Source organism: Petromyzon marinus, unplaced genomic scaffold, assembly GCF_048934315.1.
Source record: "Petromyzon marinus isolate PM22_M1 ecotype Great Lakes invasive population unplaced genomic scaffold, UKy_Petmar_22M1.pri1.0 PM_G_Scaffold_14, whole genome shotgun sequence".
Classification (NCBI taxonomy): Eukaryota; Metazoa; Chordata; class Hyperoartia; order Petromyzontiformes; family Petromyzontidae; genus Petromyzon; species Petromyzon marinus.
In genome coordinates, this window is record NW_027422695.1 from 2,674,116 (window position 1) to 2,688,733 (window position 14,618).

The window sequence follows — 14,618 nt, forward strand, 5'->3', positions numbered from 1 at the left end:
CCTCATAGACAAAATGTTACATGTACACGGACAATCAGACAAGTATTCATTCTTAATTATTTACAGGCATATTAACAAAATTGAATAACTGCAGTGAAATATCCTGCATCAGGTTACGCCGTATTAACAAGAAGCTATTTTAAAAATATGCACCGTCTGCTTAACAGTGGATGTAAAAATACTATTGTCATTCAAAACGAGTCGGCCATTGCATGCTGGCGAATTCTAAACATTAGCGACAAATTACAAAACTGAGATGAAACATCAATCATTGCCCCCTACTGACAGCCTCTTGTTCACATACTCTTTGGTTCTTTCAGTAAAGTCACGTAGGTAGAACAAATAATAATAGATCACGACGTTTCGATCGTAACACAAGCGGTCGTCCTCAGGCGGAAAAAAAATGCAGGCCGGTGCAGGGCCACCACCCTGTGCCACACAGGGGCAGCTGCTACTTGGGGATGCTCTTCGAGTGTTTCAGACGAGATACAAAACTCCGAGTTGCCGAGGCGATTAAGCAAGCACCGAGTAAATGTAATTATTATAACATAGTGAATGCTTGGGGGCTTCTTGGCTCTCATTCCTGGTCAGAGATCTCCCCAATCCACGGGTCCACAAAGACTGGCCGCTCGCTCTTACTCTGCTGGTTGAACCTAGGAATTGAGTGTTCAACTTCACATTCTTTTCATTAAAGGCCTGTGACAAAGTGCATCTATTGTAGCGACCGTCTCAAGCTTACACATATATCGGTTCTCCATTTGACTTTGTATTGTCTAGGAGCAAGTCCACCCACACCTCCACTTCCATGAATTGCTGGGAGTTGCCTCGCTCTGCCTCAGTCAGAATTCTCCTCCTGCTTTACGTTGCCTCCATCAATGTGAAGGTCCGATTCTGGAGTTGAATCTTCATCTTCACATTTCACCATCACCTCTTCCCTCTTCACCATCACCTCTTCAAATTTCACCATCACCTCTTCATATTTCACCTTGATACCTTTAAAAGTGTCCAAGCTGGGATTTTCTTCCGGTTCGTGTTTCATGAGGGATGGGCTTATTGTGGCACTTTGACTTTCACAAGCTGATTTCAGACTCCACTCCTTGCAGATCTTCTGATGCTTCTGTGTTCTCTGGTGTACTTGAAGATTTTATGAATGTGCAAACGCCTTCCTGCAGAGTGCACCTGAAGGGTTTCTCTCCTGTGTGTATTCTCTGGTGTGTTACAAGAGGAGATGACTTTGCAAACGCCTTCCCACACACACTGCACTTGAAGGGTTTCTCTCCCGTGTGTGTTCTCTGGTGTACTTTAAGATGTGGTGACTGTGAAAACGCCTTCCCGCACAGAGTGCACTTGAAGGGTTTCTCTCCCGTGTGTGTTCTCTCGTGTACTTCAAGATGTGATGACTGTGCAAACATCATCCTGCACAAAATGCACCTGAAGGGTTTCTCTCCTGTGTGTGTTCTCTGGTGTATTTTAAGAACAGATGACTGTGCAAATGCCTTCCCACACACAGTGCACTTGAAGGGTTTCTCTCCTGTGTGTGTTCTCTGGTGTTTTTTAAGAACAGCTGACTGTGAAAATGCCTTCCCACACACAATGCACTTGAAGGGTTTCTCTCCCGTGTGTGTTCTCTGGTGTCTTTGCAGATTTGATGAATGTGCAAACGCCTTCACACACATCGTGCACCTGAAGGGTTTCACTCCCGTGTATGTTCTCTGGTGTGTTACAAGAGCAGATGAACGTGCAAATGCCTTCCCACACACAGTGCACTTGAAGGGTTTCTCTCCCGTGTGTGTTCTCTGGTGTCTTTGCAGATTTGATGAATGTGCAAACGCCTTCGCACACATCGTGCACCTGAAGGGTTTCACTCCCGTGTATGTTCTCTGGTGTGTTACAAGAGCAGATGAACGTGCAAATGCCTTCCCACACACAGTGCACTTGAAGGGTTTCTCTCCTGTGTGAGTTCTCTGGAGGGTCTGAAGAACTGATGGCCATGCAAATGCCTTCCCAGACACAGTGCACTTAAAGGGTTTCTCTCCTGTGTGTGTTCTCTGGTGTACTTGAAGATGTGGGGACTGTGAAAATGCCTCCCCACACACACTGCACTTGAAGGGTTTCTCTCCCGTGTGTTCTCTGGTGTGCTACAAGAGTAGATGAATGTGCAAACGCCTTCCCACACACACTGCACTTGAAGGGTTTATCTCCCGTGTGTGTTCTCTGGTGTTCTACAAGAGTAAATGAACGTGCAAACGCCTTCCCACACACAGTGCACTTGAAGGGTTTCTCTCCTGTGTGAGTTCTCTCGTGCTGTGTGAAATCTCCAGTACGATCCGTGCTGTATGGACACCGGCCGCATTGGAGCCTTGTCCTACCGAGCTGCGCTGAGTGCATTTGCTCCATCAGACCAATTCTGCGGAGGAAGCGTCAGAGGAAGCGTCAGCTGCAGACAGAAAAAAATAATATCCACACCATCTACACGTCAGTATCGAGGCACAGAGGAATGCATATATAGTCACATGTGACTTACACGTCTATATTCATATATTCATGATGTAGTAAAAACGTTTCCCAAATTTTTCACAGGGCTGTTATGGCACACAATGAGAGGGCAAATGGTCATAAGCATGCCTGGAAGCCCTCGTATCTTCAAAATGAATGTTCACCCAAAACTCTAAGCACACAATTTCGGCGGTCTGGCTACAAAAGGAATATTTATGAGAGCTAAATTCAGCTGACATAGCAAAGGGTGTTGAAAACAATACTATTTGTGTTATGCAGAAATTCATAAATTAATGTTCAATCACAACTTAGAGGTGTGAATCTAGGCTCAGATGTCCTTGAATGCTGGGATGAACAGTTCCGACTTCAGCTGAATGTGTGTGCTGTGTTAACTTCCTGTTTCCATTCTTATAAAGAGTTCCAGAGGAAAACAAAAATAAACTATTGTTACGCTATAACCTCCGTGTTCAACAGAGTTAATAGACGTTAATGCAAACACAAACTGTACACTGTCAATGGGTAAACAGGCAGTGGCGTGTCTAGAATCACGCCTGGCCACCTTCATCTGCATGGCATGAATGCTTCATCACTCCACCAAGTAATTGAGGATCAATGAACATAGCCGAGGCTAACTGGAGTTTGCGTGTCTCTCTCCGTGGTGAGATGTTAACTACCTCACCTGGTATACAGGAAGTCGTGGGTTCGATCCCGACCCTGATGCCTGCTGTATATTTGGAGTTTGCGTCACTCCGTTTAGCGTCTTTGACCGATAGACATTGACACACGTATTCTTGTTGATTTCGGTAAAGTTACGTAGATAGAAAATAACAATAACAGATAATACAATTACATGAAATAAAGACCACTTGTGTTGCGATCAAAACGACGTGAGTTGTTTTGCTTTATTTGCAATTATTTTTATTTATTTTTATTTTATTTTCTATCTACGTGACTTTACCGAAAGAACCAAGAATATTAATTCCTGCAGTCACCAAAGTTTTAAGTCAAAACATTCACACACGTTGACAAAGCCTCACCTTGTGTTGTTATGGGCAGGTCGCTCCTGATAACAAGAGCGGTATAGCAGCTCAAGCGGGCTTGGCCTGGTAACAAAAGAAAATAAAAACTGCGTGAATATTTACAATAAACAAAGTTACAAAGTGGCGAGCCGGGTGAAGACAAATTAAACTTAAGCGAGATAATTAAAGTGAATGCAATCAGGCGAGGGCAGGAGGCAAGGCCCCGCGTGGCTAGGCCCCGCGTTGTAAAGTTCCAACCTGGACATCGATTCCCGTGCTCGCCGCTACTCAACTGACATCCCTACGAGAGAGAGGCTCTACCTTGGTAAACAACAACAACAACCACCACAACCACCACGACCACCACCACAACGATGAGAATTTCTCACCTCGGATTTCAGTGCAAGCGCGCACACGGCAGCTTCCTGTTACCTCGCGACAGCAGGAAGTAGTATGACGTCACTTCCCTCCCACGAGCGGCTCTCTAACTGAATAAATTATGTTAATGAGGCCGGGCCATATGTCGAGGGATGGGGGCGTGGGTGCTGAACCCGTCCCAATAAACTCGCGACGGCTTTCACGAACACATTATGTTAATGAGCCGCCAGTCACTGGGCGTAGCTTTGCCCAAATAAGGATTGTACCGGAACATATCGGCAGTGACCAAGCAGAGGTGATGTCACGCTCAAGGGCGCGGTGGACGGGGGTGGGGTGAATACCTTGGTGACATGACGTCACTAGCGAGGCACACCTCCCCCTGGCGTTTCACAGCGATGAGGTCATGCTGAGTGGTGACGTCACAGAGCGGGAATGGAGTTTAAGTTGATTTAGATTCATTTTCCATTGCTCCATCTCTTGAACAGAGACCCCTTGGGTGCGTGAGCTCAGCAACTACAACGTGGACATTACTGTGTGTACACACTGTTTCTGTGTGTACACTATGTGTATACACTGTGTGTGTACACAGTGTGTGTGTACACACACTGTGTATACACTGTGTGTACAGTGTGTGTGTGTACACTGTGTCTACACTGTGTGTGTGTACACTATGTGTGTACACTGTGTGTGTGTACACACTGTGTGCCTGTATCTGTGTGTGCCTGTGTCTCTGTGTGTGTGCCTGTGTGTGACACCTGATGATGATTGCTTGTGTTGCAGTCGAATTGTCGTGAGAATGTAATTGTTTTATATTTTTGTTATTTTATTGTTTCCCTTCTACGTGACTTTACCGAAAGAACAAGAATAAATATCAGCTCTATGTTTTCAAGTAAATACATTTTGGGTAGTGAATAAATTATAGTCTAAATAAGCTACACATGACGAATTGTAGGCAATTATAGTTATAATCAAAGACATTTTTAAACAATCACGTGGTCCCTGTAGTCGCCGTTAGAGACAATCTGCTTGAAAACAGTTCATCAACATATATGAATACATTGATTCGAATAAGCAGAGTTAATTTCCTATTTATGGCATGCCAGCTATGTGTCAGTTTTCGATATCAACATCACCTTATAAAAGAATAACATTTAAAATAAAAGCGCACAACTTTAACCGTGACGAACGCTGCCCTTTCCGTCGTTTTCACGCAGGGGGCGCTGTAAACCTACACGCACCCCCTGCATGCGAACGACGGACAGGCACACCTGGCTACCCCAGTAACATTCACCACAATATGCGCAGTCTGCTAAACGGCAGATGTAAAACATAACGTTGCGTCATTCACAACGCATGTTGGTGTCACGGTCAAAATTGGGGTGATTCCAATCATTATCGAGCACCCCCTGTACCAACGACGGAGGCGCAGGGACAGACGTTCGATTACGTTGGAATCGATCTGCAGACGGCCAGCAGCTCCGTGTCACCTTATCTCGATCCCGCAATCCCAAACAGGTGAAAGTCCGCATCGAACCGAACCCCCGGCAAGGCCGCCTACTTAACGACGAGAGAAAATTCACGCGAAATATCCTTCTCAACGAAGCCTTCTGGATGTAATATGAAATAAGCTTTTAATGAAGAAATAACAATCATCTAATTCAAAACACAACACGATTCAAAGATGTTTCATTTTAAAACTTCAAAACGGAGCACGGGGCGCTGGCGTGAATGCGTCCTTCGTGTGCCGTAAATGTTGTGACTTTCCTGGCCGAAGGCCCTAAAATGCTTGGACCCTCATTGGTGCACAGCGTCTCAACAACAGAAGTGGGGCTTGCTTCAACCAATAGATACGAACATCCAGACGCGAATCAGCAAGGTGCATTTCTAGTCCCAGTTAGACAAAATCTACGTCAACACGTAACACAAAACTATAATTCGTGTTGTAGAGAATGTACCTCCTCCTATACGTGTAACTTTTAAGTGGTATGCCTTGTAACTGATGAATGATCCGAGGGTGCTCCCTATTTCAAAGACGATGAGTTGCTCCAGACGCTTCGTGAAACACAAAAGTACCCTTTGACCTGTATCACATGGAACGTGTCTCACCCGAGATATCTATACAGGTTACTTCCAAACACACACACACACACTTTGTCCTAACATCACTTAATCAATCTAGATTTGAACACTTAATCAATGTTTGACCCTCATAGACAAAATGTTACATGTACACGCACAATCAGACAAGTATTCATTCTTAATTATTGACAGGCATATTAACAAAATTGATTTACTGCAGTGAAATATCCTGCATCAGGTTACATCGTATTAACAAGAAGCTATTTTAAAAATACGCACGGTCTGCTTAACAGTGGATGTAAAAAATACTATTGTGTCATTCAAAACTTGTAGGCCATTGCATGCTGGCGAATTCTAAACATTAGCGACAAATTACAAAACTGAGATGAAACATCAATCATCGCCCCCTACTGACAGCCTCTTGTTCACATACTCTTTGGTTCTTTTAGTAAAGTCACGTAGGTAGACAAAATAATAATAGATCACGACGTTTCGATCGTAACACAAGCGGTCGTCGTCAGGCGGAAAAAATAATAAATGCAGGCCGGTGCAGGGCCACCACCCTGTGCCACACAGGGGCCGCTGCTACTTGGGGATGCTCTTCGAGTGTTTCAGACGAGATACGAAACTCCGAGTTGCTGAGGCGATTAAGTGAGCACCGTGTAAAAGCAATTATTGTAACATAGTGAATGCTTGGGGGCTTCTTGGCTCTCGCTCCTGGTCAGAGATCTCCCCAATCCACAGGTCCACAAAGACTGGCCGCTCGCTCTTACTCTGCAGGTTGAACCTAGGAGCTGAGTGTTCAACTTCACATTCTTGTCATTAAAGGCCTGTGACAAAGGTGCATCTATTGTAGCGACATCGTCTCTGGCTTACACATCTACCGGGTCTCCACTTGACTTTGTATTGTCTAGGAGCACGTCCACCCACACCTCCACTTCCACAAACTGCTGGGAGTTGCCTCACTCTGATTCACAGTCAGAATTCTCCTCCTGCTTTACGATGTGAAGGTCCCATTTTGGAGTTGAATCGTCATCTTCACATTTTACCTTCACTTCTTCGCTCATCACTTCTTTATATTTCACCTTCACCTCTTCATATTTCACCTTTATACCTTTAAAAGTGTCCAAGCTGGGATTTTCGTCCGGTTCTTGTTTCATGATGGGCTCATTGCGGCACTTTGACTTTCACAAGCTGATTTCAGACGCCGACTCCGCTCCTTGTGATGCTTTTGTGTTCTCTGGTGTCTTCGAAGATTTGATGAATCTGCAAACGGCTTCCTGCACAGAGCACACTTGAAGGGTTTCTCTCCTGTGTGTGTTCTCTGGTGTTTTACAAGATCAGATGACTGTGCAAATGCCTTCACGCACACACTGCACTTGAAAGGTTTCTCTCCCGTGTGTGTTCTCTGGTGTTTTTTAAGAGCAAATGACTGTGAAAATGTCTTCCGACACACACTGCACCTGAAGGGTTTCTCTCCTGTGTGTGTTCTCTGGTGTCTTTTAAGAGTAGATGAATCTGAAAATGTCTTCCCACACACACTGCACTTGAAGGGTTTCTCTCCTGTGTGTGTTCTCTGGTGTGTTTTAAGAGCGGATGACCATGAAAATGTCTTCCCACACACACTGCACCTGAAGGGTTTCTCTCCCGTGTGTGTTCTCTGGTGTTTTCTAAGAGTAGATGAATCTGAAAATGTCTTCCCACACACACTGCACCTGAAGGGTTTCTCTCCCGTGTGTGTTCTCTGGTGTGTTCTAAGAGTAGATGAATCTGAAAATGTCTTCCCACACACACTGCACCTGAAGGGTTTCTCTCCCGTGTGTGTTCTCTGGTGTGTTTTAAGAGCAAATGAACCTGAAAATTTCTTCCCACACACAGTGCACTTGAAGGGTTTCTCTCCCGTGTGTGTTCTCTGGTGTGTTTTAAGAGTAGATGAATCTGAAAATGTCTTCCCACACACACTGCACTTGAAGGGTTTCTCTCCTGTGTGACTTCTCTGGTGCTGTGTCAAATTTCCAGTCCGATCCGTGCTGTATGCACGCTGGTCACATTGTTGACTTGTCGTACCGAGATGCTGTGCTGAGGGCCTTTGCTCCATCAGACCAGCGTCAGCTGCACACAGAAAATAAGAATATCCACACCATCTACACGTCAGTATCGAGCCATGGAGGAATGAATATATACAGTCACATGTGACTTACACGTCTATATTCATTCATGTATTCATCACTAGCTGTACTACCCGGCTTCGCCCGGGACTTGGATCTACCACGTCCGGCCGCCTATATCTCCCCAGTGGCGATGTTCACACCACAACAGTTACTCGTTTGAGGCTGAGTCGACCTAGGGGAGGCCCAGAAGCGGTTCAAATAATCATCACCGGTGGTGGCCGTGAGCGGGAATCGAACTCGGGTCACCGGGTTCGTTGCGCAGCGTAGCGCTAACCGCTACACTACAATGCGTTACGCTTACACACACACACACAGACACACACAGACACACACACAGACACAACAACAACAACAACAACCGCCATTCGCCACTAAGTGGCGGTGACGTCACCACGACGCTTGTGCCAGGCTATGTGCACCCTGAGGCCACGTGAAGTGTCGAACGCCCGCTGGCAGGAGGTCACGGGGCAGACCCAGGTGCCACGGGTCGACTGACTGAGATGACTGGCTGATGCACCACCTGTGCCCCCGACTGTGCCAACCTGCTGTGCTTTAGCCACCCGGCGCTCCGCTCGCTGTTGTGAGTGTCGCTCCTCCGCCTTCCGTTGTTGTTGGAGGGCGACTGCCTCCAACTGCCCAGTAGCATCCTTCACGAGCCTCCTCCACAGAGGCCGATCTTGACACCGCTGGTACCAGTCATCGGCAAGTCCACTCAGCTCCACGTCCTCCTGTACCACATCACTCCATCTCTTCTCTAGCCCGTGCCGCGCCCGCTTAGCCCCCTCAATCCGGCCAAACAAAAGCTGTTTCGGCATGCGGTGGCTGGGCATGCGGGCTACATGACCCAGCCATCGCAGCCTTGCCTACCGGAGGAGCTCACCGATGGGACCCTGCCCAGATCTTTCAAGGATTTGTGAGCTCCTCACACAATCCAGTCTGGTTAAACCCAGGATGGATCGTAGGCAGGCCAGCCTAAATGTTTCTAACCGGCGAAGATGTTCCATTAGGGGGGTCCACGTTTCGCAAGCGTAGAGAAGGGAGGGAATGACCGTGGCCGAGAAGACCTGAAGCTTAGTGCGGAGCGACAGACCAGGTAGCTTCCACACAGCGTTACGCAACCGATGAAAAGATATTGCCGCTCGACTGATTCGGAGTGAGACCTCTGCTGTTAAACTGGAGCCAGTCATAAGCACACTGCCCAGGTATGGGAAACTCTCCACTCTCTCCACAACTGCCCCATCACCGATTCGGAGTTGTGGGGGTGGAGTGTCCGATGGTACAAAATACCCAGGCAGGTGCTTAGTTTTGGTGGGGCTGATGGTAAGGCCCCACCTCTTAGTGGCACGCTCCAGTCTCAGCAGCAGCGTCTCCAACTCCTCCTCTGACTGAGCAGCTATTACCAAGTCATCAGCATACATAACGTGGTTGAGCAATAGGGAGCCATCCCTTGACCGCACCCGGGCATCGATTAGCCTCCCATTATATCTGTACCATATGGAGATTCCCCCGGTACAGCTATTGAAGGCTTCACGAACTACGTGGTCAAAATAGATGTTAAATAATGTGGGAGCCAGAGGACATCCCTGTCGCACCCCAAGGTGTACAGGGAATGGCTCTGACTCCCGGCCACGTAGTTTTACCCGGGCCCGCTCACCATCATGAAGGTCCTTAATGATCGTGAGCAGAGGGTCAGGTACTCCAAAAGCACGAAGAACGACCCAGAGCCCAGGCCTACTGATGGTATCATAGGCCTTGACCAGGTCAATAAAGCAGAGATGTAGGTCTTGTTGGAATTCCCTACACCCCTGCTGTAGCAGACGGACAGAAAATATGGCATCTGTGCAGGACCGCCCTTTCCTGAAACCGCATTGGGGCTCCGCAAGCCTCTCCTCAGCGTGCCTGGCAAGGCGATGCTGAATAATCCTTGCCAGGACCTTTCCCGGCACACTGAGGAGTGAGATGCCCCTGTAGTTGGTGGTCCCCCTTCTTAAAAAGGGGGACCACCAGGGCATCCTTCCAATCCTGCGGAACCCGTTCAGTGGTCCAGACTGTTGTTATGATGTCATATAGGGCAGTCTGTGCACAAACGCCACCCTCCCTCAGCATTTCGCTTGGGAGATCATCTCTGCCCGCTGCCTTTCCTGGTCTCAGACTCCGGATCGCCTTCAATACTTCCTCAGCAGATGGCGCCTCAGCCAGCCACTCACAGGGGGTGACTTCATCCAATATTTGAGGCACCGCAGCCTCAGCAGGGTCATCCTCACTTTGTGCCACGATGTTTTCCTGGCTGAGGGATTTTCCCTCCCCCAGGACCTCACAGAAATGCTCAGCAAATCTGCGAACCTGTTCCTGGGGGTCGGAAATTGGATCACCGTTTTTTCCCCTAATGATGGTAATAGGTGTGGCGCTGCAGGTTACTTTTTTGATGGAGTTAAATAGAGATTTGTGATCACGGGCCACTGAGGCAGACTCCATCTCCTCAGCAACCCGCGACCACCACCCATCCTTGCAGCGCCTCACGGCTCTCCGAACCTCCGAGCCAAGGCTGCGGTAAGCCTCCTCATTCTCTGACGTGGGATTCTGTAGCCGATGACAGTGGGCCTGTCGCTTTTTCTCAACCATCGTGAACAACTCCTCTGTCATCCAGGGTGTCTGGGGAGGTCTGGACCGCGTACCCAAAGCAGCCATTGCAGCTGCATGAGTCACAGTCCTAAACCTCGCCCATTTACCCTCGACATCAGGAGGAGTCGGGGACGATGCCAATCCCAGCCGCAAGCGATGATGAAATTCTCGCTTGCAACTTTCATCAGATAACTGAGACCAGGCCACTTTAGGTTGGAATGGGGTCCTGGGTGTACACCCACCACCGGAGTGGAAGAATGGCAGGCGCATCTTACAGATGACTAGTCGATGGTCAGAGGGCAGATCAGCTCCACGGTAGGTCCTGGTGTCAAGGACATGGGCTCGCATTCGCTGGTCCGTCACTATGTAGTCCAGCAGATGTTCTTGCTTGGACCCGGCATGCATCCATGATGTTGTGTGGATGCGCCGATGCCGGAACAGCGTGTTGGTAATTACAAGCCCATGGGCTGCACAAAAATCTAGCAGCCTCCTACCGTTGTTATTGAGCTGATCTGGCCCATGCCCTCCAATCACTCCAGACCAGGTGCCAGTATCATGACCAACTCGGGCATTGAAGTCACCCAACATGATGACTCTATCCCGAGGGGCCACTTTAGCCAGCACCTGTGACAGGAGGTCATAGAAGGCATCTGACTCATCGGCTTTGCCTTCATCCCTCCACGGATGTTCATCTTCGGTGGGGGCATAAGTAACCACGACCACCATTCCTCGCCTCCGGTTGATGGGAAGGCGAGCCCAAAGTAGCCTGGGGCTTACAGCTTCCCACACCTCACCGCCACGCTCCCACGCCCCCTTCATTCTTTTGTTCAAAAGAAGACCCACACCCTGTTGTTTGGCAGTCTGCTGCCCCGAGTAGAGGACTGTCCACCCCTCATGGTGGCAGGAGCCAGAGCCGGTCCACCGGACCTCCTGAATGCCGCATAGATCCAGGCGGTACCGGTCCAGCTCCCGACAGAGGAGTGGCAGCCTCTCCTCTGCAGTGAGCGTTCGAACATTCCACGTGGCCAACCGTAGTGGCTTTTCGTTGTTTCTGGAGTAGCCCCGAGGGTAGTTATTCAATCTCCTGGCTCCGCCAATTGGGGTTTGGCCAGGAGACGTCATAGACGCCTGGCCCCCCGGGGCCTCCGGCACAAGCTTAGTTGTTACATATTTCAGTTTAATTCGTAGTTTCGTGGTAATTAATTGAAGGTGGAGGGGTTACCAGCCCCTCGCACCCGTCCAGAGCCCCCGTTTAGCCCCTGTGGTGGATGCATATGCCATGAGGGGAGGAGCCAATCAAAATTGGATCTCCCCCCACAGCGCTGTCCACGACAGAGTTGCCCGTCCGGCACCGCGAGGAGGTAGGGGGTTATTTTGCCGGACACACAGACACACACACACAGACACACACACAGACACACACACACACACACAGATACACACACACAGACACACATACACACACGCAAACACACAGACAACGCTAACCGCTACACTACAATGCGTAACTCTTCCACATGCGAGGGTCACGTGACAGATTTGACGTCACAGCTCACTTGCCGTCCAAAAAATCTATACATTATTGAGCTCCCTTCCCCCCATGAAAACACAAAAGTGTATTTGTATAATGTTTGCACGGTGTACAGTCTGGAAAGTACCCACATGGCAAATTTCCAGTTTGTTGCATGTCGGGAAGTACGCTAAACATTTTGAACAGACAACACACACAATCACAACTTTGCCTTTTATATATATTTGGAGATGCAGTGAAAAACTTTCCCAAAATTCATCACGCGGTTTCAGTTTTTTGATTTTCAGTTTGATTTATTTTGGTTATAGTCCCGTGAGCCATTCGGCTCTTGAATCGGGTGCAACCACAACAAGCAACAAAACAAAAACACGACCAAGAAAATCATCTTACAGTGACTATGTGTGACTGTGCAAACAGCACTGTCATGGCACGCAATGAGAGGGCAAATGTCATAAATATTCCTGTAAGCCCTCGCATCTTCAACATTAATGTTGCCATAGAAACGTTGTGGGGTTTTCTGCTTCATTTAAAAAAATAAAAAAAAATAGTATCTGTTATTTTCATTTTATTTTCTATCTACGTGACTTTACGGAAAGAACCAAGAATATTAATTCCTGCAGTCACCAAAGTTTTAAGTCAAAACATTCACACACGTTGACAAAGCCTCACCTTGTGTTGTTGTGGGCAGGTCGCTTCTGATAACAAGAGCGGTATAGCAGCTCAAGCGGGCTTGGCCTGCTAACAAAAGAAAATAAAAACTGCGTGAATATTTACAATAAAACAAAGTTACAAAGTGGCGAGCCGGGTGAAGACAAATTAAACTTAAGCGAGATAAAGTGAATGCAATCAGGCGAGGGCAGGAGGCAAGGCCCCACGTGGCTAGGCCCCGCGTTGTAAAGTTCCAACCTGGACATCGATTCCCATGCTCGCTGCTACTCAACTGACATCCCTGAGAGAGAGAGAGAGGCTCTACCTTGGTAAACAACAACAACCACCACCACAACAACCACCACAACGACCACCACCACCACTACCACCATGAGAATTTCTCACCTCGGATTTCAGTGCAAGCGTGGATCGGCAGCCTCCTGTTACCTCGCGACGTCACGCGGGTAAGCAGGTAACGTGACGTCACTTCCGGGGCAAGAGACACGCCCCTCCCATAATGAGCGGCTCTGTAACGAGTGTGAATACCTTGGTGACATGACATCACTAGCGAGGTACACCTCCCGCTGGCACTTCATGCCGATGAGGTCATGCTGAGTGGTGACGGCACAGAACGGGGATGGATGTTAAGTTGATTTAGATTCATTTTCCATTGCCCCCTCCCTTGGGTGCGTGAACTCAGCAACAACAACGTGAACATTATTGTGTGTACAGTGTGTGTGTACACCGCCTTTGCTCCCCACACACAGTGTGTATGTACACACTGTGTGTGTACGTTCACACTATGTGTGTGTACACTGTGTGTACGTACACACTGTGTGTGCGTGTAGTGGGGAGCAAAGGCGGTGTATTGGCCAGTCATCTCAGTCAGTCGACCCATGGCATCTTCTCATCAATTTATTTTTTAAAATGTATTTTTATTTGTTATTTGCATTACATTTTTTATTTTTTTAATATTTTATTTTGTTTATGTTTTTGTTTTCTATCTACGTGACTTTACCGAAAGAACCAGGAATATGGTAGCGCATTCTCTATTTGTTGCAGAGGTTCAAAGTTCAAATCCGACAGGCACACCTGGCTACCCCAGTAACATTCACCACAATATGCGCTGTTCTGCTTCACGGCGGATGTCAAACAGAGTATTGTGTCACTCACAACGCACAGGTCATTGCATGTTGGTGTCACGGTCAAAATTGTGGTTAATTCCAAAACATTCGGAAACTCTACAACGGAAATGACGCGTCAATGATCGCCCCCTACAGACAGAATTATGCCACGTGCAGGCCGGTGGAGGGCCACCTTGTGCTACACAGGGGCAGCTGCCACTTAGGGGCACCCTTCGATTGTTTGAAATTCAATACGAAACACCGAGTTGCTGAGGCAATTAGGCAAGCGACTTATGAGTGCAAATGTTGTTTATAACGTAGTGAATGCTTGGGAGCTTAATTGTACCTCGCTCCTCCTCACAGATTTACCCAGCCCACAGATCTTACATATGAAAAGCTAATGGTCAGTGAGGTCAGCAGCACTGTAGGCTCTGGTGTCAAGGACATGGGCCTGCATTAGCTGGTCCACTGCTATATAGTCCAGCGGATGTTCTTGCTTGGACCCGGCGTGAATCCACGATGTTGTCTGGATGCACAGATGCCAGAACAG

At 48.0% G+C, this 14,618-nt stretch overlaps 1 pseudogene; it reads right to left on the reverse strand.

Moving 5' to 3' along the window:
* Positions 1–1,070: 1,070 nt before the first annotated feature.
* Positions 1,071–8,070, reverse strand: LOC142910256 (uncharacterized; annotated as a pseudogene).
* Between the last annotated feature and the right edge of the window lie 6,548 nt (positions 8,071–14,618).